Source organism: Apodemus sylvaticus, chromosome 16 (genome assembly GCF_947179515.1).
Source record: "Apodemus sylvaticus chromosome 16, mApoSyl1.1, whole genome shotgun sequence".
In the NCBI taxonomy this organism is placed as follows: domain Eukaryota; kingdom Metazoa; phylum Chordata; class Mammalia; order Rodentia; family Muridae; genus Apodemus; species Apodemus sylvaticus.
In genome coordinates, this window is record NC_067487.1 from 65,039,117 (window position 1) to 65,065,262 (window position 26,146).

The 26,146-nt window shown below is 44.4% G+C and overlaps 1 protein-coding gene across 5 annotated transcripts in view; it reads left to right on the forward strand.

Moving 5' to 3' along the window:
• The first annotated feature begins 3,763 nt into the window (after positions 1–3,763).
• Sv2c (synaptic vesicle glycoprotein 2C) overlaps positions 3,764–26,146 on the forward strand; it is a 185,536-nt gene continuing 163,153 nt past the window's right edge. The window contains exons 1-2 of one of the 5 annotated variants that reach the window (XM_052159619.1): positions 3,766–4,111; positions 4,215–4,283. The gene's annotated coding sequence lies outside the window, so the exon portion shown is untranslated. The other 4 variants (XM_052159620.1, XM_052159624.1, XM_052159618.1 and 1 more) reach the window with 4 other exon arrangements.

Here is a 26,146-nt window from a genome sequence, read left to right on the forward strand (position 1 = left end):
GAGAAGTCACTGGGTGACTGGGAATGTACCCCAAGAGGACTGGGGAACCCCGGGTCCCTCCTTGTTCACTTTGCTTTCTGGGTCATGGTGAGGTAAGGGTTTTTGTCCCACCACATGCTTCCACTGTGGTGTGCTGCCTTGAGACAGGCCCAAAGCAAGGACAGTGGATCATAGGCAGTAGATGATGGATCATCAGGCCTTGAAAGCCCTGAGGCAAATAAACATTTTATTCTGATAAGTTGATAATATTTGGGATTTTGTTTCAGTGACAGAAAGCTAAGATTGCTTACAGTTAGGGGTGCTTTCAGTGCTTCCTCTAGTAGACTTGATTGTTCAAGTCCTGGATTTTGTGTTCTTTTCATCTAACTCTTGAAGACATTATCTACCGTATTGGTTTCAAGGTTTTAAATTACTTTATTTGAGACAGGGTCTCACTATGTTTTGAACTTGCCATGTAGACCAGGCTGGCATCTAACTCCCCGAGATCTGGCTGACTCTGCCTCCAAAGCTGAGATCAACGGTGTGAGATGCCACACCCAGTACTCAAGCATCTCTCAAAAGGATAGGAGACTAGGCATTTGAGAAATGATCGTTGGAATATCATCATTTATCCAAACCTGAAGAAATAGTGGGACAAAAGCAATAATGACCAATAATTGTTTTAAAAAACCCACAGTTAGATACATACAAATAGTACATGCCTCTACATACTGGTTTTGTCAAAAAACATAATAAGCCCTGTTCTCTCTGTTGCGATTATAGGAAGTTCTGAGCAGAACACTCAAGTGATGCAAAAAGCATACAACCAGGCTGCAGAAGACTACAGCCTCTCTCCAGCCAAGCAAATTGCGAGGGAGGAGACAGAGAGAGACAGAAGCAAGATCTGGAGACACAGCAGCCATTTGCAATGTAGGGTCTTGGTTCTAACAAACTGAGTTTCTGAAACTGTATAATTCAATAAAAGGAGAGTGGAAAATTCCATTAGAACAAAAAAGGAAGGATGGATTGGGCTGCCGTTTATGTGTTAGAAGGGACAGCTAAAGAGCTCAGGGGCTGGATGGGGGAAGGCACAGGGTGGGTCCAGGATGTAAATGCAAATCACAGTTGAGACTCTGGGCTGCTCGTGGTCCATGGAGATGAACTGCCATTCCAGGTTTGATTGAAAGTTGTGTTGGGAGGCTTCTTTGGGAAGAGCACTCAGAGCAGGAAGAGGGTATGTCTGTACCTAGATATAGACTCCAGTGGCAGAGAAAAGAACTGGAGAGATGTGGGCCTGTGGTCCAAAGGGATGAGTCTCTCTCCAGATCCCTGTCATGGAAGTCAGATGCTGCTCTAGGCTTGCAGGATGCATCATACAGGAGCTTTGGGGAACTTTCCTCTCTTTAAAGGGGAAGTAGGAATAGTTCTTATTCTGTGACCACTGTATGCTAGGCACTGTGGTTCTTGTGTATACTTTGAAAAAATAACTATAGCACCTTACATCTTTTTTAAAAAGTGAAATCAGTTCTCAGATGCAAAGATAGATCCTATAGGCTGCGCAAGAAGTCTTGGTTTTTGAGGTCACAAAAAGATACTATGTTGAAGAATGAAATTCTTTTTGGAAGGAAGGTAGTGACTTCAAGAGCCCTGAGGTGTTGTAGGTACAGGGCAGTTATGCATCTTTACCTACATAGGCTCTTATGAGACCAATGTTTTTAGAAGAGAGAAAAATGGATGCTAATAGCAAGTAAGAGAGCTGGCTCCAAGAGCTATGCCCGGCAGGACCAATCAGAGCTGTTTTCCCGAGTTAGGCTCATCATCACCAAAGGAAATCCTTCCCTGTACTTCAAAGATACAATGTTTAAATGCCATATCTAATTCAGCTCTGTCTAGGGTAGAACTACAGAAGCCTTTATCTTCAAATGTAGCAAGAAGGGAAAATCCAGAGCTAAAAAGTCCACTCACCCTGTGAGAGTCCATGGACCCCACAGGGATTGGTTGAAGGAAGAGGCCACATACCAGGAAGTATGTTGACTTTTTTTTTCAGGTTCATCTCAAAGTTCCTGATATGTCCATCATTTAAAGAAATAATAAATTACTTTGCAACAATTACTGGCATACCCTCAAAGAGGTATCCATCAGGGCAGCAAATAAATTACCAGCACATTTTGCAATGCCACATGTGGGATCCACGTAAGATTTACATTTTTACAACTTTCACACTGATGCTAGAGCACACCTGTGCCCCCACGGTACCTCACATGGTAACAACACAGACATTTTACCCCAAATAGTTGTTTATTAAGTAGGAATGCACTGAAAGGTGAGTGGGTTAACTTTTATGCCATCCAATCATCTCACCGCACCACAGTAGGTGGTACAAATGGCCAAGCATTTAACCAAAATGCATGAACCAGATGGGTTTTTCAAAGACCCGTTCAGAAAGTGTAGGCTAAACAGGGCCTGAGAATACTGAGTCTCACAACGCAAGAGTGGCAAAGAGGAGCAGCCAGAGGCTGAGGGCTGGCTCCATTTTCCTCTCTTCATTTCCTCCTGAATTGTGGCACACATGGAGTACAGTAAGCTGGAGTTATCTGTCCCAGGCGGTCCACGTGGTCCCCACCAGCTTCCAGGCTCTCAGAAGAGCCCGGCTGCTCTTTCCTCTTCAGCACCTTTACATTCATTGTTTGCATACGTATCTGCCCCGCCAACCACTTAGCCACCTAATCGGGCTTTCAGGCTATTTACTCCCTTGAACAGGAGGGAGAAATTGTGAGACTTCCACCCACTGCAACCTCCACCTGCGCCTCGCTTTGTCTAGCTCCTGCGGGTCTTCATTACAAGGGTACTGATTGTGCAGTGGGCACCTGCCTGGGGCAGGGCGGGGCGGGGGGTAGGGTGGGTTGGGGGAGGGGAGGGAGGGGCTGCCAAAGCACAGGAGCTCGGAGCTGGCAGGTCTACTATGGGGATGCCCCCCTTCCCACTTTGCCCCTTCCTTGCTCAGTGCTCCAGTGAGTAACAGGAGAACGACGCCCTGCCCTAACAAGACCGAGTAGGTGCTTGGGCGTGGTCTCTCCAGGGTGAATTCCAGTTGGTATAGTCCAGCCCCAGAGCTAAGACGAGGTTGCGGTTTCTCATTCTCTAAGGCATTCCTGGGAACAAGAACAATATTCTCGCGACTTTCTCTCTCTTTTTCTTTTAAAAATGCTAAGAAGTCCCGGCTGCTTCCTGCTTCCCCCGCCCCCCCCCCCCCCGGCTTGGACACCACACACACACACACACACACACACACACACGCCCCGCACGTGGAGTTCCTTCCGCTGCGCCCCAAGTTTCCTCTCTACTTGAGTGTCAGCTTGTAGATTCAGGCTTGGGGGGGGGGGGGTGGAGGGCGGGAATCAGTTACTTGTGCCTACTGACTTATTGAAAGCCAAGTCAAAATTAACCAGTTCCGGGCTCAGAAACAGAACAAAAGCCCTCCTCTCCCCCCCCCCACCCCCCCCACCCCCGCCGCACTGGCCTCCAGCAATCAACAATTTCCATGTGCCTTGCTGGACCCGGCCCAAGGGGCCCCAAATGAGCAGCTCACAGTCATACTCGGTGACTAATTCAGCACCGGTTCCTTATCACCCCCCCCCCCCACATCCCCTCCCCTTTCCTGCTACAAACTGAGCTCTGACTTCTCCAAAAGTACCTGCCACTAGGAGCCAACCCCTACCCACCCCTTCTCCCGCACCCCTTCTCCCGCCCCCCACACCGCACCGCAGCAGCAGCGCCTCCGCATCACCCCGGGAGCTCGCCCAGCCTTGCACAGCGCCCTCCTCCCCCGTGCGCCGTAACCCCCCTCCCTGCGCATCGCTTGTACTCTCGCCACGCCGCCGCCCGCCACTGCAGCACCGAGGGGAGGAGGCGGAGGAGGAGGAGGACCGCAGCGTGGCCGCCGGGAGCCACTTTCCCGCCCCTCCTCTCGCCGCCGCCGACTCGCTCAAAGGAGTCACCACTACGCGCGTCGCAGGAGAGAGTGGCAGACCGAGGTGGCCCCGGGCTGCAAGCGGAGGGGTTGCTCGCACAGCACAGCGACGGCTGCAGTGCAGACACCGCTCAGGGCAGGGGGTCCCCGGCGGCTGGAACGGTGAGTAAGGAGTCCCCCCGCTACCGTGGCGAGGGCTCGCTCTGTGCTCGATTCCTCATCTGTACCGGGGGACCGAGCGTTGTAACCAGAGAACTTTTTGCAGCCTTCCTTCCAGAAGCGCAACTAGCGAAACTTTGCCGACTCTGGCCCTGGGAAAGCGGCTGCAGGTGAGGTAGGCTGCCGGCTGGGTACCTGAGTTGGGATGGCAAGCAGGAAATCTCACTGAGGCGCTTGGGTGAGCCTGGGTGTACTGGGCTGGGGCAGGTCAAAGGTGCACCAGGTTCGGGATTCAAGGGCAGGTGGGTGGGCAGCTGCAGGCGCCTCCCGGCTTCTTTGGGGGTGTTGGGTGGGGAGCCTCAGGAAGGGCAGGTGACACTATTCAAAACAGGCAGCCAGGAGCGCCCACCGTCACAGAGCCAGCACCGCAGCCTCTGGCTCAACTTTTTCTGCGGGGAACCCTCTGCAGACGTGCAGAGGTGGCTGGAGCCGCAGTCGACTCTGCGGGAGGCTAACAGAAAACCCTTCAATTTTCAAACTCTTCCACAAAAAAAAAAAAAAAAAAAAAAAAAACGATCCACAAAGCCCGCGAGTAGCATCTGTGCGCCGGCAAGAAAAAAAAAGCTGAAAACAGGGAAGCGTGCTGGCTGTGGCCCTTTGTAAGAATCCACACTTCTATGACACTGCACCTCCATTCAGCAAAACCCTATCGAGCGTCCACTATGCGCCTAGCGGCGCATCTAAGAGTGAGGGTTTCTTAGGAGAGGGACTGTCCCCAGTAAAGATGATGATGATGATGATGATGATGATGATGATGATGATGATGATGATGATGATGGCAGCAACAATCACTACCAAGGTAATTTAAAGCCAAGAGGAAATGGGACGACAGCCCACCATCTTCTCTCGGTGGACTTTTCCTCTCCAACTGGGCTCTAGAATCGAGTGTACTTTCTCCCGCGAACTGGAACGCCTCTGGCCAGGAGGGAAAGATTTTAGAACGCGGGGATGAACTTGGCTGGGGAAGCCAGCGCCCCACCGCAGATACAGGGAACATTTCTGTGGGCGTGCGGGAACCTCAGTCGCCACGCGCGCGCGTGGGCGGAGCGGGAGGAGCTGAGTCACCAGCTCTGGAAGTGCCGCCTGGACCACGGGAGCGGGGGCTGGGGGGCGCTCGCGTCACCCTCTACGTTGTGGGCGTGATGCAAATCCAGCCCCGCAAGGGGAGGGCGCGGCGGAGGGAGGGCTAGGAGACCCAGCCTGTCTGGAGCGCGCGTGTGTGTGCGTCAAAGGCTCCGGGTTGATGGATGCCCTGTGGTGCTCCCAGTGCAGACAGCAGAGACTGGAGGGACTAGGGTGGGAGGATAGACTGCGGCAGGGGTGGCAGGAGATGCCAGGCAGGACAGAGGCAGCAGAAAGGCTTGCAAAGAGAGGCTCCGCAGTGCGCCGCAGCGGTAGCACTGGGAAGGCGTCGTCTCAGCGACCAGGATTCCCCCGGGTGCCCAGACGTCTTTTAAGTCTCCCAGGGATGCCCAGATATTCCTTTCTCCCGCCCGCCCGCCGGACTCTCTTCCTGCTTAGCTGATTGACTAAGAAAAGGGGCGGGGGCGCTTTTCAGTTTACTTTTTGTCCTTAGCTGGAGTGAGACAGTTCTCTCAGAGAGCCCGCTCATTTTATGTTAGCAAGGCTCAGCTCAATTTTTTCAAGCAAATGCTTTCATGGTTGAGTTCATCAGGTTCTCTAAGGCCAATCCGTTGCTAAGGCTTCAGGCAGAGGTCTGTCATCTAAGTGGGATTTGAGAATGGCTTAGAAAATAATGTGACGCTTTGGGTTGTTTTCTTAAACCATAAAAATTTGTGTTGAAGGCACTGCTGGCTGATCTTGTGCCTCTTAATGGAATATTAAAAATACAACCTATCCAAGATCACCGTGCTGAGAAGCCTGTAGCAAAGACTTAACTGAATGAGCCCAAAATTTGTAGTATGTGGGACAAAAGGAATAAGGGGGAGTGGGAGAAAAGCAGTTACCGAGAAACCCAGACAAAGATCTGGCTTCCCATGTCTCCAAAGATGGTCATCGGCCGCTCGAATTTTAACTGCTGGTGTCCATCCTTCATGGCAAAGAATGGTGAAAACCAGCCCTTCATTTCCTCAGAGTTGTGTTCAGACAGCCTTGGAAGCACAAGAAAGGATGAAATACACACACACACACACACACACACAGAGAGAGAGAGAGAGAGAGAGAGAGAGAGAGAGAGAGAGAGAGAGAGAGAGAGAGAGAGAAACAGTTTTCTTTTTATAAAAAAAATATGGAGACGTTCCACATTGTTTCTTTTATGAAATTTGGTGCTGTGTCAATACATTGCAGACAATGGTCCTTTCCTGATGCTCTAAAAGCAAATGTCACTAGCTGCTGTCTGGAGGAAGCAGGCTGGAAGAAAGGGTCTGGAGGACATCTGGCTGCTTTGGGGTGATGTAGTGGAGAAATACATTTGCTTTCACGGCTCTACGACAGGGAAATTGGCTTCTCTGATCTCACCAGTAGATTAACCTAAGAGATTTTAGTTTTTAAAAAAAAGGTGATTGTCCTATTATATTTCCTAAATGTGAATGATACTTCAGAGAGCAGGATGCAGTTCCCAGCCTCAGGGTGAGTACCGAGAAAAGATGTCATAGTGTTCAGCATGTCACATGATCACCAGAAAACCTATTTTCTCACGACTAGGAATGTGAGTGCTTACTCTGAAATGAGTTTGTTGAAGACATGTTTTTATGACCAAAAGCATCCGATTCATCAGCAGCGTGTCATCTTGGGCAGCTCAGTCTTAGACACCTGAGAGTAGATTTCCTGGGATGGTGAAACTGAAACCTCTCTCTGGAGTCTATTCTGTTGCTTTAGGGGCAGAGCCCCAATCCACCAGTGTGTTTTCCTGCTTCCTATTTGTTGGTCTTTCTATCTGACACAGGGTCACAAAGCACATACCTGTTTAAATTCATCCTTTAGATTAGATTTGATTGTAAGCATAAAGGGCCGGCCTCTTCCCCCTCGCCCTCCTCAGCTATATACAGTTTTCACCCATGGCCACATTTTTTTTCTTTGCTTTTTAAATTTTTCTTTTTCTTGAGAATGCAGTGTAAAATTTTGCAGCAGATTGAATTAGGAGGGTCTTCCCTGAGACAGCTGAGAGCAACAAGAGGCTGAGACTGCTGTTTAACTCTTGCTGAAAATGTCTTAGTGCCAAATGAAGGCACCATGTGCCTTTCCCGCAGTCCCTGCAGAGCGAGGGCCGGTTAGCAATCATGGCCTACCACGGCAGCTTACGCTGTCAGGCAAGTTGAGCTCTAAAGGCAGACAAGCAGACTGGCTGAGGTGGGCAGTTTGCTCTGGCCTGGTTCTAAAATCTCCTCTGCCAAGAAAGAGAAAAAATAGGCGACATATATTTTAAATTTGAATTTTTAAAAAAATAGACTGTAAGGAATATTTTTATTAACTCATTGAATATTACACAAAGCTCTGTTTTTGTAGAGAAAGTGGACCATTCAATTCTATATTGTGCCTCTTAGGGTATGTGTAGCCTAATTTCTAATTGGTCAATGTTCAAAGCTTGATTTTTTTTTTTTTTAGCATTCTGTTATTTTTGTTTATTCTGGCATTTCTACAGTTAAGACAGGATAAATATTTTACTTTTTAGCTTTTAGTTTTGCAGCTATGTTATGGAGTGCTACTTTACATGATGCCAGCTTAAAACCTGTGCTGAAATGTGTACATATATATATATATAATATATACATATACACACATATATACATACATGCATTGTTGTTACCATTTCAGAATGGCAACAGTTATATTAACACTGTTGTGCAACTATCACCACGAACACTGAGAAGCATTTTCTCTCGCCTTCCACGTCCAGTGAGCAGTGGCTCCATCCTCCCCCCTAGCTGCTGTCAATCCCCAGGCCACCGTTTGTCCTTATGACTGTGACTACTCTATTTCATAGAAATGGAATCATGTAATATTTGACTTTTGTGATCTCCTTATTTCTCTTGTAATTTCCAGACCTTGTCTCGATGTTTTAACATGTATTCAAATTTCCTCCCTCACTCAGGCTGAATGCTAGACTGTGTACATGGAGCTATTCGGCTGTGGACACGGGATACTTTTATATTTTAACTACTATGAATTGTGATCTTCTAACTTGGTATAAAATGTCCTTTGGAGAGAGCATGCTTTCAATTCTTTGGACCATACATCCAGAAGTAGAACTGCTCTATCATGTGGTAATTATATTTTTACTATTTTTGTTTAAGATTTATTTACTATTATATGTAAGTACACTGTAGCTGTCTTCAGACACACCAGCAGAGGGCATCAGATCTCATTATGGATGGTTGTGAGCCACCATGTGGTTGCTGGGATTTGAACTCAGGACCTCTGGAATAGCAGTCAGTGCTCTTAACTGTTGAGCCATCTCTCCAGCCTGTCTCACCACCCTATTATTTTGCTTACTAAATGCAGCCAATGTTGTGTATGAAGCTCAGTAATTTCACCATTTAAAAAAATGAAACCAAAGGGGCTGGGTTGAGGACTTAGCAGCAGTGCTTGGTGAGCAACCAAGGGGGACTGAGCTTGGAGCCTTCTGAAAGGCGGGGTATGCTGATTTGCTTGGGTAAGGCTGAGCCAGCCAGGGCAGGCAGGGGGAGCTCTAGAGTTCACTGGGCAGCCAGCCTAGCTGAAGTCAGGAGCTTCAAGTTCAGCAAGAGGAGACACTATGTCAAAAGTAAGGTGGACAGTGGTTGAGGGAGGTACAGAATGTGGACCACTAACTAGCTAACTAACTAGCTAACTAGCTAACTAACTAGCTAACTAACTAGCTAACTAGCTCTCTCTCTCTCACACACACACACACACAGAGGCATACACACAGACATGCAACACACACACACACACACAAAAGAGAAAAAGGAAAGAAAGAAATAAAAAAATTTTGAATACTTGTCTCTCTTCACTAAACTTCAGTTTGAGGACAAGATTGCGGAGAGGCACTGCTTTGTCTTCTACCCAAGTTTGAGAAATACTCTCAAATGATTAAAGTATCGCACATGGGGAGGGCCAGAGCAGGGCGGGGGAGTACCACAACCACGCCCAGGTTCCGATCTTTGTGGAACCTTGCTGATCCTTCATTTCCCCTGCTGTGAAAGATGATGCTTAGCTTTTAGAGTAAGTCTGTGATGACATACGAAATGCTACTAGTAAGCTATCCATAGGCAGACTCTGTAATTTTAAAGATATCTGTTCTACTTTTTATGCTGAATTTTTTAAAAAAAATCTTTTCTTCTCATATCATATTTGTAAAAGGAAGAACAGAATTCCTTTCTAATGAATGAATGTCCTTTTCTCGTCATCAAAATTTACTCCCAGAAGCAACCAAACATCTCCTGAGATTCTAGAGGATTTAACTGTGTAGTGACAACTGCCCTGTTCTCAAAGAGAGTTCTGGAATAGTCATGAACTGTCCATCTAATCAGACACACAGCACATCACATTTCGAAGGACTCCGTGTGCCTTGTTTAGTGCACTGAAGTCATGTTTCCTCTTGAAATTCTGTGAGCAAGGGGTTCCATGCTCCCTTGTGGTTCCGGGTCCTAATTACACAACACATACACATATACAAAGCGTGCACACAGACCAGTCCTGTGTGCATAACTAGATTTTATTATGGCCCAGGCCTGTTATAGTTCAGAGATTTCATAATTTTTCTCCAGACTGAAACACATCAACAGACACCCAGTTCCTGCGTTTGTCCCTCTGCACTGTGCCTGCCCTCGCCTGGCTTTAAGCACCTAGTGTGTGTTGCGAGCTTCTGAAACAATGTCCCACAGTCTCCTTAGGAGTGGATCTCCCACCTCCATCACTGTCCCTGTGACTGTGGGGGAAGTAAAGGTTTGGGTCCCAGGGGTGCCTTTCTGGGGACACAGCAGCTTGTTTTTAAGATTCTGTCTTCTCCAACATTCAGGTTTGAACATCTCCAAATAAGTGATCTTGGAAGGTTGGCATTTTTCCTAAGAAAAGTGTCTGAGGTATTTTTGTCCTTTCCTTTGAATTAGTCAGCAGGGTCATGTGACCTGAGAGCCTCTGCTGTAGGGAACAGCCAAATACTCTGGCAGCTCATAGTTAGGTGACCTGCTTTGTCACTTCAAGCTCTGTCTGTCCATCTTTAAAGGCAATTCTGTTTTTGGTTGCCCCCCCCATACACACACACACACACACACACACACACACACACACACATAGTGAGATTTGAACCTGTGGCCTCACGCATGCTAGGTAAGTGCTTTACCAATGAGCTACACCACTCCCAGTCCCAAAGCTGCTTATATTAATAGTTCTAAGTATGTCCTTCTGCCATTTTCCTTTCCTTCTGAATGACTGCACTTAGATGTTCTAGGGACTCGCATCCTTTTTACGAGTTTTCAGCAGGACGGCATGCTCTCGCTAATGCACATCAAACACAACACTACTGCACTGAACACTGAAGTAATTTAAGCACAACTTTTAAATACTGAGTTTTAGTATACTCCTTGGGTTTCCTGTTGGCCACACAGCAGGGGGAGGAGAACTGGAGACCCATGGTAGTCCCCACGGTCCTTCCTCTGCTTTTTTTCCTACTTTACTCGCAGAGTTTCAGCCTCTCCACTCCTCTGAATCCTCAGCCTCTGCCCTGCTCCCTGTGGCTCCTGTTCCCCTCTTGCTTCCCTATAGTCAGTGATGTGTCACCTCCCTGGCTGGCTTCACTGCCTGGACTGTCTTGGCCTCTGTGTGGTATTAATAGAACCTGCTGATGTTACCATGAGCTCTTACTGTCCTTGGGGAGATTGGAGAGTGAGTGAGAGAGCATGGGGGCGGTGAGAGGACACTTCAAGGGACACAGCGTTCTGTGCTTACCGCCAATTGTCTCCTCTGGTGCAGCCCTATTGTCTTGGGATTGTGGAGAGTGCCACACAAGTTTCCTTTCCATTAGGAAGAGCTGGTTTCTAGGAGACCTCTTCATCTCCCCCTTTAGGCATGCTCAGAGTTATCAGAGATGAGAGGAATCATTAGACGTCAATTATTTGCAGTAGTGGACAGTTATACATAGCATAAATGTCCATCAGAGTCTGAGCGGGTCAGTTGGGTCATCCAAATCACAAGGCACTGTGCAGCCATTGAAAGGAATGAGGAGCAGGCAATAACAGGAAACACTTTAGATACATGTTGGCATTAAAAATTTACCAAGTTTTTATCAGAAGATATGGCATGCTTTCATTTAAGAGAAACTGAGATACATTTAAAAGTATGGAAGAATGAAGTCCAAACTGGCATCTCTGGGGAGTAATTTGGAGAAGATCAGAGAGAGAGAGAGAGAGAGAGAGAGAGAGAGAGAGAGAGAGAGAGAGAATATTTATTTTGCATCCCCTTTAGTCAGTGTTGCCTATGATACTCGCAAAGAATTATAGGATATTATAGGATATTGCTACTACCCTTCATTTTCCCCTCAAGAGATGGGAGCTATGTCCCTATTGTCCCTATTGCTGAAGACACCAGGCATGGCAGACACAGGACTCAGGATCTGAGCTGGACCTCAATATCCCCTTCCTGAAGACTTGTGGTACCAGAAGGCTCCATGTGAGCTTCCAAAGCAGGGAAGCAACCTGCAGCTCAACCCAGAGAGAATGCCTATGTACCACAGCAATGGCCAGTGTGGCACAATAACCGCATGCCTTGGTGATGGCCAACAGCTCTCTGGCGTAAGCCCTACTCAACCAGAGGAGGAAGATGGTTAGCACTGGAAGCCTAGCCAAGTTCTCAGAAGGAGTGAGGTCATGGATCGTGGATGGGAACCTGCCAGCGTCACGTTACTAAAGCCCCAATGACTGTCCCTTCTACACTCTGCTCAGGAGTCACCCAGCAACAGCCAAGTAGGCCTGGTTTGCTATAAAGGGATTAGTTGGCTTCTCTCTCTTTCTCTGACTCTGCCCCCTTTTTACTCTCTGCCCTTCTTATTTCCCCTCCCTTCCCTCTCTCTCCACGAGTTCCTGGCCAGCCTCCTCTCTGTCTCTGTTTCTGTCTGTCTGTCTGTCTGTCTGTCTCTATCTCTCTGGGTCACTGTCTCTGACTCTGTCTTTCTCTGCCCTATACTTCTAAACTCCCCTTCCCATGCCCCTAAATAAACCCTATTCTATATTAAACCATCCTATGGCTGGTATCTCGGGGGGGGGGGTGAGGGGAATGTCTCAACATGGGCCCGCTGGGGTACCCCCTCCCCATGCACCATACCATGCTCTATAAAACATATCCTTGGTTTTATAAACACATCACTAAATATTTATCCTTATACCTACATAATAGTATAATCCTTGTCCCTCATCAAGGAAATGTCTTTTTGCAACAGATGAAGACCATTATAGAAAATCACAGCCGATCAAACCATAGAGCTGTGGACCACACCAACTGTAACCCAGAACCTCAGCCTGCTTAGTTTGTGTGAGGAAGCAGGTTTATTGCTTACATCTGAATAAGGAGGTGTGCTCATGGGGTGAGGGTGGAGCAGGGAGTGGGTTCAGATAGTCCCAGTAGGAGCTCTCTGTACCGGATCAGTCTTGGGTGTAGCTGTGGCTGATAGTTTCTACACACACTGTAGAAACTCTGGCCAGAAGGTGGCTTTTCCATGCCTGTGGGTCCCGTCCAGGGAGGTTGTTTGTGTTTGTGTTTGTGTTTGTTTGGGTTTGGTTTTTGTTGTTTTGCAGCTTGTCCCTCTAACCCTCTAAGAGCATGTTCTAAAGAACCAGTCAGCTGCTTTTAAAAATGCAGTTAGAACACAGTGGGGGGGGGGGGATGAAAGGAGTACTTAAAATTTAAGTTAAAACTACTTCCTCCCCAAAAATAGAATGAAATAGACAACTGCTTTCATTCACATAGATTTTACTTATGCCACGCTGGGGTGGGGGTGGGGTTGGTGAATACAATCAAAGAGGTTTTTGATAGTTTTAAGAAGCCTTTAAACCTTTCTCTACAACTCAACTCCTAATAGACTCTCCTTACTCTATGTCAGTGTGTCAGCAGAAACCACACACATCTTTCATGCACTTAATCTAGAGACCTGCCAGGGTCTGGGCTTTTCTTCTGCACTGTTTTAAAGACTGTCCACTCGATACAAATGCACAAGGAAGAGGTCTCAAAAGAACAGATCACTTGATGGTCAGAGTAGCTATTATAGGTGGCGTGCAGCATGACTCACACTCTAGATGTTTCTAGGGCGTGGGCTTTGTTGGTCTCCGCATCTCTGTTACATCAGTTGCTGCTGCATCATCTGGGTTAGGAGCCCTCAGGGGCTGCAGCAACAGAACAGCACAGATCTACAGCACTGGCTGACCTCGTACCTTGAGACATTTCTGCACATCCTCTTCGAAGCCTGGCTGCATCAGGGTGATAAATGCTTGAACTGCTACTGGGTTGTTTTCTGGAAGAAGTCTTTGAACTATAAAAGCTCCTCCTTCAAAGAGGGAATCCCAGCCCAAGGCTAGAAATAGCCACATGAGAATAGCAGGCATTTTCTATGGCTCTGCCTTGATGCTGGAGACGCTCTAGTGGGAAGTTCTGGATTCCCTTGAGCATCCTGTTGGGTGGCCTTGTCACATCCCACGCCCAGCCTCCCTTCTCCACTCTGTCTCCACTCACCTCACGTACAACTCTTAAGTCACAGACATTTACAATTAGTTTTATAAAATGTATTTGTTTCATCTGCATGTAAGTGTGCCTGAGGCCTGTTGAGGACAACAGAGGGTGTCAGGTGCCCTGGAACTGGAGTTACTGGGAGCCACCATGTCAGTGCTGGGAACTAAATCTGGGTCATCGGCAACAAGTGCTTTTAATCACCATGCCATCGTTCCGGCTCCAAGCATTTTCAATTTTAATTAAGTCCAACTTGCCAACTTGCTTCATGGATCAGGCTTCTAGCGTTGGCTCTCAAAAGTCATTGTCCAGCTCAAGGTCAGTTAGATTTTATCCTGTGCTGCTTCAAAAAGTTTTGTAGACTTTGTGCTTTATATTTATGTCCATGATTTCAGTCAATTTTTTGTTAAGAAATTTGAAAAGTCTAGATTTTTTTTTTATTTTTTGCAAGACAACGTCTGATTGTCTAGCACCATTTACTAACTTGGGGGCTCTAACTAGCCCATTACTTGGGGGCTCTCAAGTTCGTCTCTCAGCCTAGGTGTCCAGAACGTTTTTCTGATGCTTTACCTTCTTGATCGTTGTAGCTTTTGTTATTGTTCTTGATGTCAAGTAGAAGATGTTCTCTGACTTTGCCCTCTTAAAAAAATATTTCTTTTAATTTTCTGCAGATTATAATATAATTACGGTAATTCTCCCTTCATTTTACTCCTCCACATTCTCCATAGTCCCATCTTGTTCCCTTTCGAATTCATGAACTCTGGGCCCCGGAGTCATTTCAGAAGAAGAGGCAGAAAGCTGTAAGAGGCAGAGAGCCTCCGTGAGTTTGCTGTGAGACTGTAGATCTGAGGAATGTAAGCAGCGGGGCCACGCCCATCAAGTCTCATCAATGTGACTGCTCTGCCCTAAGCCGACCAAGAACAAGGATAACCATGGATATGATTTGTTCTTTAATGTATGCCGGCTGTGGCTTCCTATAGGACTTCAGAACCTGTTGATGTCTACAGACATCAGCACAGTTGGTGATGACTACATAAAGTTAGAAAGAATGATAGACTATTGAGTCTTCTCATTTGTGAAAAGAACTAGTATTATTTTTAAACTCTATTTTCTATATTATGCTATTGGAATGAAGAAACAGTGAAATAGCCTATTGACCTTGTGTCCTACAACTTTTATAACTTCATTTATTAGTTCTGATAGATCCTCCTCCATAAATTCCTCTATATTTTATGTATAATAATAGTTACTTATAATTAGAGTTAATTGGATTCATCTCTTTCAATCTACATGGTTTTTCTTTTTCTTGTCTTATTTTATAGGCTAGGCATTCTTAAAAAGAAATATATAATGTTATCCAGGCTTTTGCTAGACTTCCTGAATAGTCATTTGTCATTACAGTTTTCTTGTTTAATTTTTTAAGACTTCTTGCTTCTTATATTTAATTGTATTTCCTTCATTGCCCCTAATATTCAGGTAGATTTTTATAGAGAATCTGCAAATTTTGCCCAGTCAAGTAGAATTATCCAGTACTCTTTTAAAAATAAAAAGAATCTTCTAGCAACTGTTCCTGTTTCATTAGAATATGAGGTCTAGGTGCCCATTTGTTGGGGGATTTGGTTTAATGCTTGTATTGTATTGTGTTAATTGGGTTCCCAAAATTGCACAAGAATCCCCACCTAAGAAGCTGAGGCTCCCTGACCCCAGTTGATTTTGATTGGTAAATAAAGTTGCGGGTGGCCAATGGCTGGGCTGGGAGACAGAGGCGGGACTTAGGATTCTTGGTGAAGGAGACAGAGAGGAAGGAGGATGAGAACTGCTGTGCTGTGCCAGGAAAGGAGAAAGACCAGGCCTGAGAAGTGCAGGACAGAGAGACCGCCAACGTGTAAGAAGCGGGGACCGTGGCCCAGGAGGGCTGCAGGCCGGGGAGGCCAGGATGGAATAGAGGTTTTAGAAAGTAATAATTCAGGAATGTCAGGGGAAGACTGTAGCTGCAGGGAGATTTGGGAGTGCATAGCCATTGAGTTGCTTAATGCATATTAAATATAAGGCTGTGTGTGTGTGTGTGTGTGTGAGGGTGTGTGTGTGTGTGTGTGTGAGTGTGTGTGTGTGTGTGTGTGTGTGAGGGTGTGTGTGTGTGTGTGTGTATGTGTGTGTGTGTGTGTACACGTCTTTCATTCGGGAATCCAGAACACTGGGTTGGGTAGTGAGGAACTTGCACTGCCGCCAGCAGGGCCATTGTGAGTAGTATTAATCATCTATCACAACATCCATTGTCATACGGAGGTGTTTAAAACCTGATCCTTGCTTCTCATTGTCAACTGAATAAAATCCCAACAAATAATCAGATCATTAGTGGCCAGACAGGATGACAGATATGTCTAATTAATTTTTAAGTCTGCTGAAATAAATTCCATTGAAAGCAAAATACTGATGAAAATGAATTACTCCTAAGTTAGTTTTATCTTTCTTGATTATTAAACACTTTATATGTGTATAATCAAAAGGTAAACACATTGTTATTTGCCATCTGAGGATAACATTTGTCTTTTTTTTAACTTGTGGATTTTATTCAGTCTTTGTTACATATCTGTTCTTCTCACATTAATTTTTCAGAATATAAGAAGCTTCGGCTATTCAAGTCCTCAGGATGGTTTGGGGGGAGTTGTTTCATGATACGTACATTGGTGTGCTTTGCTGAAGGGCTTCTCTAGTGCTCAGGACTTCATATGCCTGGAATGAAGCACTGTGGGTTTATTGAGCACTGCGTAACTTCTTTTCCCTCGATTCTACTTGTTTCTTTGCCCAATTATCTATCTGTCTTTCCAACACAATGAATAGCACTTGGACTTTTAAAACTCTTCTTTGAACCACAGGAAGTATCAGTGACTTGTTCTTACCCAAACTAATCTGTGGACTGGACAGGGTAGCCATTCTGTTTTAGGCTTCTTGCCACAAGGTGAAGAAGGCTGGGGCCTTTCATCCTCCTGGGAATAATTGACCACCCAGTTAATGGTTGGGTCTCTCCCACATACGCACGGGCCAGAACTGTGCCCAAATGAGCAGACCCACATAATACCTTGGGATGTTAACTCTATGTGGAAACTTGGTAAGGCCTTGGAATGCCATGATATTTGGTTAGACATTATCTGGGAGTGTGTCTTTGAAGATATTTCTATATTCGGTCACCATTTGAGTCCAGCAGGTCACCATTTGAGTCTGTACTCCCTAATGAGGACAGACCTTAGTTAACAAACTGACTAAAAAGTTGGACAAAAATAAACATTTTTATGTGTGACTGTCCTGTGGTGAGGCCACTGATCTTCTGGCTTTGGATTCCAAACAGAGCATTCTGTATCGTGGGTCTGGAGTTCTCAGCCGCCATAGTTGTGTAAACCAATTAACTGCACTAAATAACCTTTGTATTCATATCTGTACCTGCTTGTGTCTTATTAGCTCTTTCTCTGGCTAGTAATTATTTCTTGAGCATGGGAACTGGAACCTTGTCACTTAGCCCAGAGAGAGAGAGAGAGAGAGAGAGAGAGAGAGAGAGAGAGAGAGAGAGGCTGACATATTTATAAGACCTACAGTGCACATGACAATTCTGCATAAAGTATTGTACGGCTTTTCAGTATTCCACCACATATCTTTTTACTCAAAAAATTAGTTTCCAGTGGTTTACACTTAAAACTGAGGTATATGTCATATGAATGCATCTGTGTCTTCTTGATGTGTAATGTTTTGTAGGAGTGAAATTCCTTTTAAACAAAGAGAAAGTATATATCACCCGTGGAGGTGACATTTACCTCCATGGTAAGTTAAGTTGCTGAGAAGAAACCCGTCTTTGTCTAGTTGGTGTCTGTTGGATCTGTGATCTTCTTCAGTTACATCCAGACATCCCTGAATTTGATTTGTCTTTAAGAATTCTTACAATGCAATGTTCATATACTTGAAAATATAGTTTGGAGCCAGGCTTCATGGCACATCCTTGCAACCCGAGTATTTGGCAGGAAGGTCATATGTTTGAGGTCAGCCTGTTAATAATGCATAGTAAAACCCTATCTTAGTAGGGGATTAGGGAGTAGGAAGGAGGGGGAAGGGAGAAAGGGAAAGAGATTTGGAGATGTAGTTCAATGGTAGAACATTTTCTCAATCATGTGCAAAGTCCTAATCTCCCTTTCCCTCGAATCTAAAAAGTTCTTTAATATAATTCAGGTAGTATCTTAATATTTAAATGTATGTGTGAAGGTAGGTTATTTTATCTATGAGTAGTATTTTAATAAGGCAGTATAAAACATATTCTGTTCTAAGGATTTTTGGACAGTTTTGATTCTTTGTATTTTAGTTCTATGTAATAAGATGAAACATACAGTTGGAAATGAGGAAGGAATGGCTAACTGCCTAGGGAGTCTTTCCACATCAGCCTTGAGTTTGAAGGAAGCTGATCTGTCTGTGAAGACAGTGGTGTTTGCAGAGAATGCGCAATCCTTTGTCATGACTAGCTATGAGCCCACTTGAAACTGAAGGTGGAGGCTTTAGCTGTGAAGACCTTGATTTTTGAGGGTGTCTCTGACTATTTTAAGTAAGAATGGGTAAGTTTTGAAAGGAAGAAAAACAAAATTATGTGTTCAATTTGGTAATTTAGTCTGGCCTCAAACTTCCTATGTAGGCTTACCTTGAAATCCAAATCCCCCTGCCTCTACCTTCCAAGTGATGAAATTATAGACATGCACCACAACAGCCAGCTTTTTTATTCTTAATTTTAAAGTGCAATCAAATTAAAGTTGCAGACTATGATTACCTACAAGCTTATCCTAGATTTCTAATAACTGCTATTTTCAAGAACTCAAGCATATTTTCTTCCAAATCTTATCTTTGTCATCTGTAAATTGGGCATGGGTACGGAGGGAGAAACGTAAAATCTTTCCTCGGGGGTTGAGGAGGAAGGCATTGATGACTGAAATTTATCTTGAAATGCATAAAAAATAAGATGGACTGATAGATGAACAAAAGTGTATTATACTTAATAAAGGTGGAGAGAGGTGGGGAGAAGGGCTCCTGAGACACCTGGTGGATTCTTGTGACTTCTTCCTAACATGAGCTTTTAAATCCTCCTATTCTTAAAGTTCATTGTCAAGCAGTGTTTTCTGTGGGATTCCCTGCCTCCATTTTGGGGGGACAGTTGGGGGTGGGGGGACAGACAATGATTCTGTATCGCTTCCAGCGGAAACTCTAGAGCAGTTCTCAACCTTCAGAATGTTGTGACCCTTTAATACGAATGGATCTTCACATTGTGGTGACTCAGGCCCATGAAATTATCTTTCTTGCTACTTCATAACTGTAATTTTGCTACTGTTATGAACAGTAATGAAAACATCTGATATGCCAGATATCTGCCATGTGACCTCCATAGAGGTCACGACCCACAGGTTGAGAACCACTGCTTTAGCGGGACCGCTTAGTTACCTACCGTGAGCAATGAGTTTGAGGATGTGATTGTTTTCCTGTCAGCTGAAACTGATTTAAGGATAACTCAGAAAGAAGAAATCTGAAGGCTTTGAGAGAATAAAGTAGGAGGGAAGAGAGGATGCCTCCACGCATGCCTTCTTAGCTACATGTGGACAGTCGATAAGAACTGCCCTGTCTTTATCTATGAATGCAGGCACTGTTACTGCTGGGGCAGAGCCCTCCTCTTTCATTGATAAATTCATTACAGCTAATTGGGTTCCCAAGCATGTATTATTGTGAATCTGAATGCATAATGCTGGTGGGCCCTTTGGGGTGTGGATGTGTATGCAAAAGAAGCTTAGATTGTATTCAGAGACAGTAACTAAAAAATATTGAATCAGACAAACAAAACCATATAAAGGCTAACATCAGCTTCCCAGCAGGCCTGAAGAGAGAGGCTCATGATTAGTGTAATTAAACATAAGACGTGTATAACTAATCCAAGATTAAGGGAATGTTTAGCAATTTATTTGATCTTAATTTTTGATGGGGGGGAACATTGTGCACCTTCTTGTTATTACCGTAGTAATACTTGTTATCTTATTATTTCATTGATTTGTGGGTCACTATGTCAGACATTAGATGTAACATATAATCTGTTCAGTGAGACTCCCAAATAAACTAGAAAATTACTGTTCATATCACACATCACCTGTTGCTTTAAAAAATTAGTTTCTATGTGATTTGAAATCAGTTATTATGAAGTTTACAAGTCTAAAAATAAAACTATCGTTTTATAAAGCTTGTATGTATACCTGAGTTATAGAGAATTCTGGAGATGTTTTATAATTATTTCTAGCTTGCTATATAAGTAAGTGCCTTCAGTGTGTGTGGAGGGGGGTTCTTTATTCTTGCCAATATTGATGGGTTGTGACATTTTAACTCAAAAAGCCACAACACAGCTAACAGCCTTTCCCAGGGTCTCCTGGTCACACTGCTTTTCCACTTGGAAGAGAACTAACCACTGATTTTCAATCTGGCTGACATATGACAACACAGAATTCTCTTTATAACATTTTTTCCCGTCTCTTTGACTGGCAGCATTGAGAATCAAGGTGTCCGCCTCTTGAAGTGTCAGCTTCTCAGGCCAAGCGTCACACTGTTGTTTGACCCACAGGCCATTTAGCCTCATCCTCCAGGCAGCTCAGCTTCCCCTGCAGTGATGCGAGAGGGATTTGTGTAAGTTTCAGGCCATTTGTGATTGCCTTCTTTATCACAAACCACAGTTCTCATAGTGCTCTGCTGACCCCACAAAATGTGTGTATTCCTTAGGTGGACCAATTTCTTATATCTCAGAAATTTAAATTTTAAGTCTTTAAAGCACAGGCTTGTCAGAAAATTGCCTGTGATTAATTAATTTGTGAAATGCCTGGTGAACATTTATAATGTCAATAAACTATAAAATTGCCTAGTGTTCATTATCTCTTTCAAAAACTGGGATAACCTTAAAAAGAGAAGCTTTCAATAATGCATGGCATTTAATTTTTACTCCTGGTTTATGTAACGCTGCCTTGAGTTAACTGGAGGTCAAGACTGACTATTTATTTATGTACTGGCTCATAAGCCACAACTCTGCGAAGTAAAATAAATGTAGTTTTCACAGTAGATAATGGGCACTAGCATCAAAACTATAGTTACTTCACCAGTTGTTGCCGTGGGAGGGCATTTGTTCCTGTGGGGTAATAATGACAGGGTTGGAATTTAAGCAGAGATGGGAAGACAGACACATGGCCTAATAACTGTTAGGTATTTAAGGGTAAATGCATAAAGGATCATGGCCACCTTTTCTTTGCTTCTTAACAAAATAGCATATTAGGTTTGAGTGGATATGCGCAATAGCCTTTTAAAAATGTAACAGGAGTTCCAACAAATTTTAAGCTGGGCGCTACTGCTCCTGCCTGTGATTTTTTTTAATATTTTTATTTTCTATATTCTTTGTTTACATTCCAAATGATTTCCCCTTTCCCGGATCCCCCCCTCCCCATATGTCCCATAAACCTTCTTCTCTCCATCCATTCTCCAATCACCTCCCTCCTTTTTCTCTGTCCTTATATTCCCTTCCAATGCTAGATCAATCCTTTCCAGGATCAGGACCCTCTCCATACTTCTTCATAGGAGTCATTTGTTATGCAATTTGTGCCTTGGGTATTCAGGGCTTCTGGGCTAATTAATATCCACTTATCAGAGATTGCATTCCATGTGTATTCTTTTGTGATTGGGTTACCTCACTTAGGATGATATTTTCCAGATCAAACCATTTGCCTAAAAATTTTGTGAATTCATTGTTTCTAATTGCTGAGTAGTATTCCATTGTGTAAATATACCACATTTGGCGCACGCTTTTAATCCCAGCACTTGGGAGACAGAGGCAGGCGGATTTCTGAGTTCGAGGCCAGCCTGGTCTACAGAGTGAGTTCCAGGACAGCCAGGGCTACCCGGAGAAACCCTGTTGTCTCGAAAAACAAAACAAAACAAAACAAAAAACAGGAAAAAATGTTCTTGTATAGGGGCTGGAGAGATGGCTCAGCAGGTAAGAGCACTGACTGCTCTTCCGAAGGTCCTGAGTTCAAATCCCAGCACCCACATGGTGGCTCACAACCATCTGTAAAAGAGATCTGATGCCCTGCCTGTTCTGCATAGCAGGTCTAGCCCAGCCCGAGCTACTCCCATCTCAAGCAGGGGAAGGATGGGGAAGCCAGGGAGAAAGAGGGAGCTTTCAATCATCTTTCTTCCACAAGCCAGCCCTCTCCCTGATGCAAGGGACAGCCCGTCATTAGGGAAGTAAGGTGGGAGTAACACAGTCTGTGGTCCCAAGAAGCATATGGATACGGGCGAGGTATTCGAAATGAGCATCATCTGCACTGCAATTCAGAGTGAGAGTCAGTGTAAGCACCCACAGGCCCTTGGTGATCTGGAGCACTTGCTTAAGCCTCTGTGCTGCTGACATCTGGGACCAGGTAGCTCTTTGTGAGCACTGTCCTGTGAGTCGTAGGATGGGTGACATCTCTTGCCCCCACCCGTTAGATGGATATCCCTCTTCCCCTTCTGAACTTGTGGGCTGCTTTCTTTTGCTTATGCTAGTGTTGGGTCTGTATTGGATAGGTACCTGATGTCTGCTGAGCTGACTTCGATTTACTAGCTTCCTTGAATACCTGGGACCACTTGCTAGTCACACTCAGCTTCACAGTTTGCAACTGGGCAGAGTTTCACACCCTTCAGAGTTTCCCCAGATCATATATACACCCGGGGTAGCCGGTGCTCAGGTGGGTGTATCCCAAATACACTGAGCATGTGTGAAGCAGCTTAGGCACTGACATCTGGAAGGTGGAGGTCCCAGCTTCATACTTTAAAGATCTGAGTATTAATCATCCTGTTGGAGAAAATCACTTCCCATTATGGGAAGGGAAGATGTGACACAAGAGATTGCTCTACTCACCAACCTCAGGCTCGGGCCTACCAAACTCCTGTGCTGTTCTCTGTGGATGAGAGCAGCTCTTAGCATCTAAGTGCTGGTCTAGTGTCCCCTGCCTGAGCCAAGTGACCTGCAGTCTGTGCTTTCCAGCTTGGCCCTGTCATACTCTACAAATGCCACACAGGGTCCTCTCTTATCCCAGGTCTTTGGGCAAGTGAATTCAGGCTACCTGAATTGTACTTGTTCCCTGTCCTCTGTCCCCTAAAGTAGCTCACTTTTATAGTTTGAAAGAATGCCTGTCAAGATGGTGTCTGGCTGCAGCCCAGAGTCACACGAACTGGCATGTCCTGACCTTCAGAGAAGTCACAGCAGGATGTTCAGCCAACTGAACCCAAGGCCTGTGAGGGCTGGGGGCTTATCCCGGGGCCTGTACAGCTTGCCTCCTGTTCTCCAGGGCCACCAAGCTCACCTTTGGAAGAAGTTTTGTTCCCTTCTATCTGCCGAAGCACCTTGCCTATTCTTGGCTTTTCTGCGGATATTTTATTTATCTTTTTCTCAGCACTTTTTTTGTATAGAAAACAAATTTTAATATGATTTTTAATTCCCCACTAGAAAATATGAGCTTATCTTATTTTTTTTGTAGCAGAGGTATGTTTTCATTGAGTCTTTTAATTTTGAGATTATAGTATAATTACATCATTTCCTCTTCCCTTTCCTCCCTCCAAACCATCCCATGTATGTCTTCTTGCTCTCTTTCAAATCCATGGCCTCTTTTTTTTCATTGATTGCTATTACATGTACATAAGTGTGTACATTTTTTAACTACAACCTGCTGGGTATGTCTAATGTTATTTGTGTGTATGTTCCCAGGGCTGACTGACCAAAGAAAGCCATTCTAGCGTTGCCTTTGCAAGGTGCTGAAGCTCTTTCTACTTCTTTAGTAGAGTCTAATTATTCTTGTACCCACTCTTCTAAGTTTGATCACATGACAGTGGACTCTACTGCACCATCTTCCCCGGAGCCTCTCCAAAGATTAGTTATAAAGCTCCTTATACTTAACTGAAACATACTAATGTCAAAACAAAACTGCATTTGCATCAGCATTTATTAGAAATCCCATCCTTAGATAATCTAGAAACAACAAAAAGAGCTATACTAGATTGCCTATTTCCCCTGTAGACATGTGAAAGAATACTTTTTATTGTGGAGTTGTTTTACCATACAGCCACTAGGACATTTGGAGAGGGTTTTGTTCCTTTTCTTGCTTGTTTGTTTTGTTTTCTAAATACTGTGGGGGCTTAACAGAAGAGGAAAGACAGAAGGATGTGACAGGCTGGCTATGTCACCAGACACTCATTAATTGGTTTTCCCACAGCCTCAGCCCAGGCCTCCCTCACCAGACACTTAAATCAACACAACAGTTTCTGGCTAACACATCTGGTTAGTGTCTTTAACACATTTTCTCACCTAAGTTATCTTGTAAAATGTAAAACTCCATGTCAGTTTGGCTAACTATCCCTCATGACTTCATCCTCATGAGGAACTCCACTGAACTTCTGGGGTTCTGCTGGGGCGTGCTCTCCTGCCTCCTTTGGTCCTTCTCGCCTCCCTAGACAGGCTTCTGCTTGCCTCACAGCAGCTCACAGAGCCAATCCCCATTATCCTTCCTGACTGATTAAAATAGAGCTTTTCCTTTTCATCCAGGGTCCGACTTAGGTGCCTTCCAGTGTGTAGCTGAGGTGGCCTGTCCTCAGCCTATTCACGAATGTTCTTTTGCTGGGGTTCTCGAGGGTCCCTGAATAGATCCAGGAGGATATGCTGAGCCTGATACAAATGGCACATATCACAGAAGTGACATGACCGAATCCAGAGAGCAAGCCCCACTGATGTGAGGCCACAGTGCTCAATCACTGCGTGTGTGTCTTCTTGTCTTAAGCCAGGCTCTGTCCATAAATCAACAGGCTCTCAGTGTTCTGGATTGCTCTGTCAGTATGACAGTATGTCAGACATGAATGGCTAAGGTAGTTTACTCATAAGCTTATTGAGAGGTGTTCAACAAATATTCTGTATTAACCAAACAGGAAACATGACCTTGACTTTATTTATTGACCTCATTGATGTGTGTCTGTGATCCTCACCAGCTCATGATTGCGAAGGCCCTGGCTTATCCTCTGTCTAGGGCCAGCGGAAGCTTTAACATTTGGGAGAGCTAGATTTTCCCCATTAGTTTGGTTCATTAATATTCTATTAGACATTTACACAAGTGCTTTTTTGTTATAGCACCTGGCCTGCTTCGTTGCTCCATTACCCATTCTGTTATAATGTCAAACTCTGCAAAACCATACAGGGATGTCGGAAAAGGTAATGGAGTGTGTAATGATGCATAATTAAAACTGCTGAAATATTCAGCATGTTGTGTAATAGATTGCCAAAATGACAGTGCCTTTGATCCATTATTTAACATTCTTCATTTAGTCTTTGTGCCTTTTTGTCGTTACTGTATTGAAAGATGGACAAAGGAAAAGGGAATCTTGTTATATTATTCATCTGCATCTGACTTTATTTCCAGCTTCACAACTCTAGAAAATGACATTTTTCCTCGAGCATACAGGAATTTAAAGAATAGTTATGAAGCACTGTTTTGAATAGTAGAATAGTGATATTCTCTTAAAACATTAGTGATTCTTAACTGTGTTTTAAAGACAATTGTTGCAAAGATATCTAAATTCTTTTTGTTCTGTTCTTGTTTAAGCTTGTTTGATGTTACCATCATTACGTCTGAACATATATGGGTTTGCGTGTTAGCCTGTGATAAATAAAGACAGTCTGTGGCCTCACACATGGGTGTTTGCTTTGGTATTATTATGCTAACTACTTATACAAGATTAAATTAGTAGGTTAACTATACTAACAAATATATATTGAATGCTCATTTAATCCTCATGATCTTTAAGAATAGTGCAATTAAAATTATATTGTACTAAACACAGGAATAAAGTAGTACCTATTTTATGAAAGCATTTTTCAGAACTAAGAAAGAGGGACCATTCCCTACTCGTTTATAAGACCTATATGACTCTGACTTACAACAAAACAAAGACATTAAAGAAAACAATGCTCCGGACTGAAATCCCTCTTTGCACAGACACACATATCCTCAAAGTTGTATTGTCATTTAAGTAGGATCACACTTCATATCTTGAGATCTCTTGAATTTGCTCTACAAGCTATGTGGCCTTGGCTTCTTGATGTCTTTGTCTTTGCCTTCTATGCACTGGGATTATAAGCACAGGGTGCCAGGGTGTTGAACCTAGCCAGTGCTACCAAATCCAGTATTGAAATTCATGAGAAAGATTGGGGAGATGGACCAGTCAGTCAGTCAAGTTACTCCTACACCAGCACCA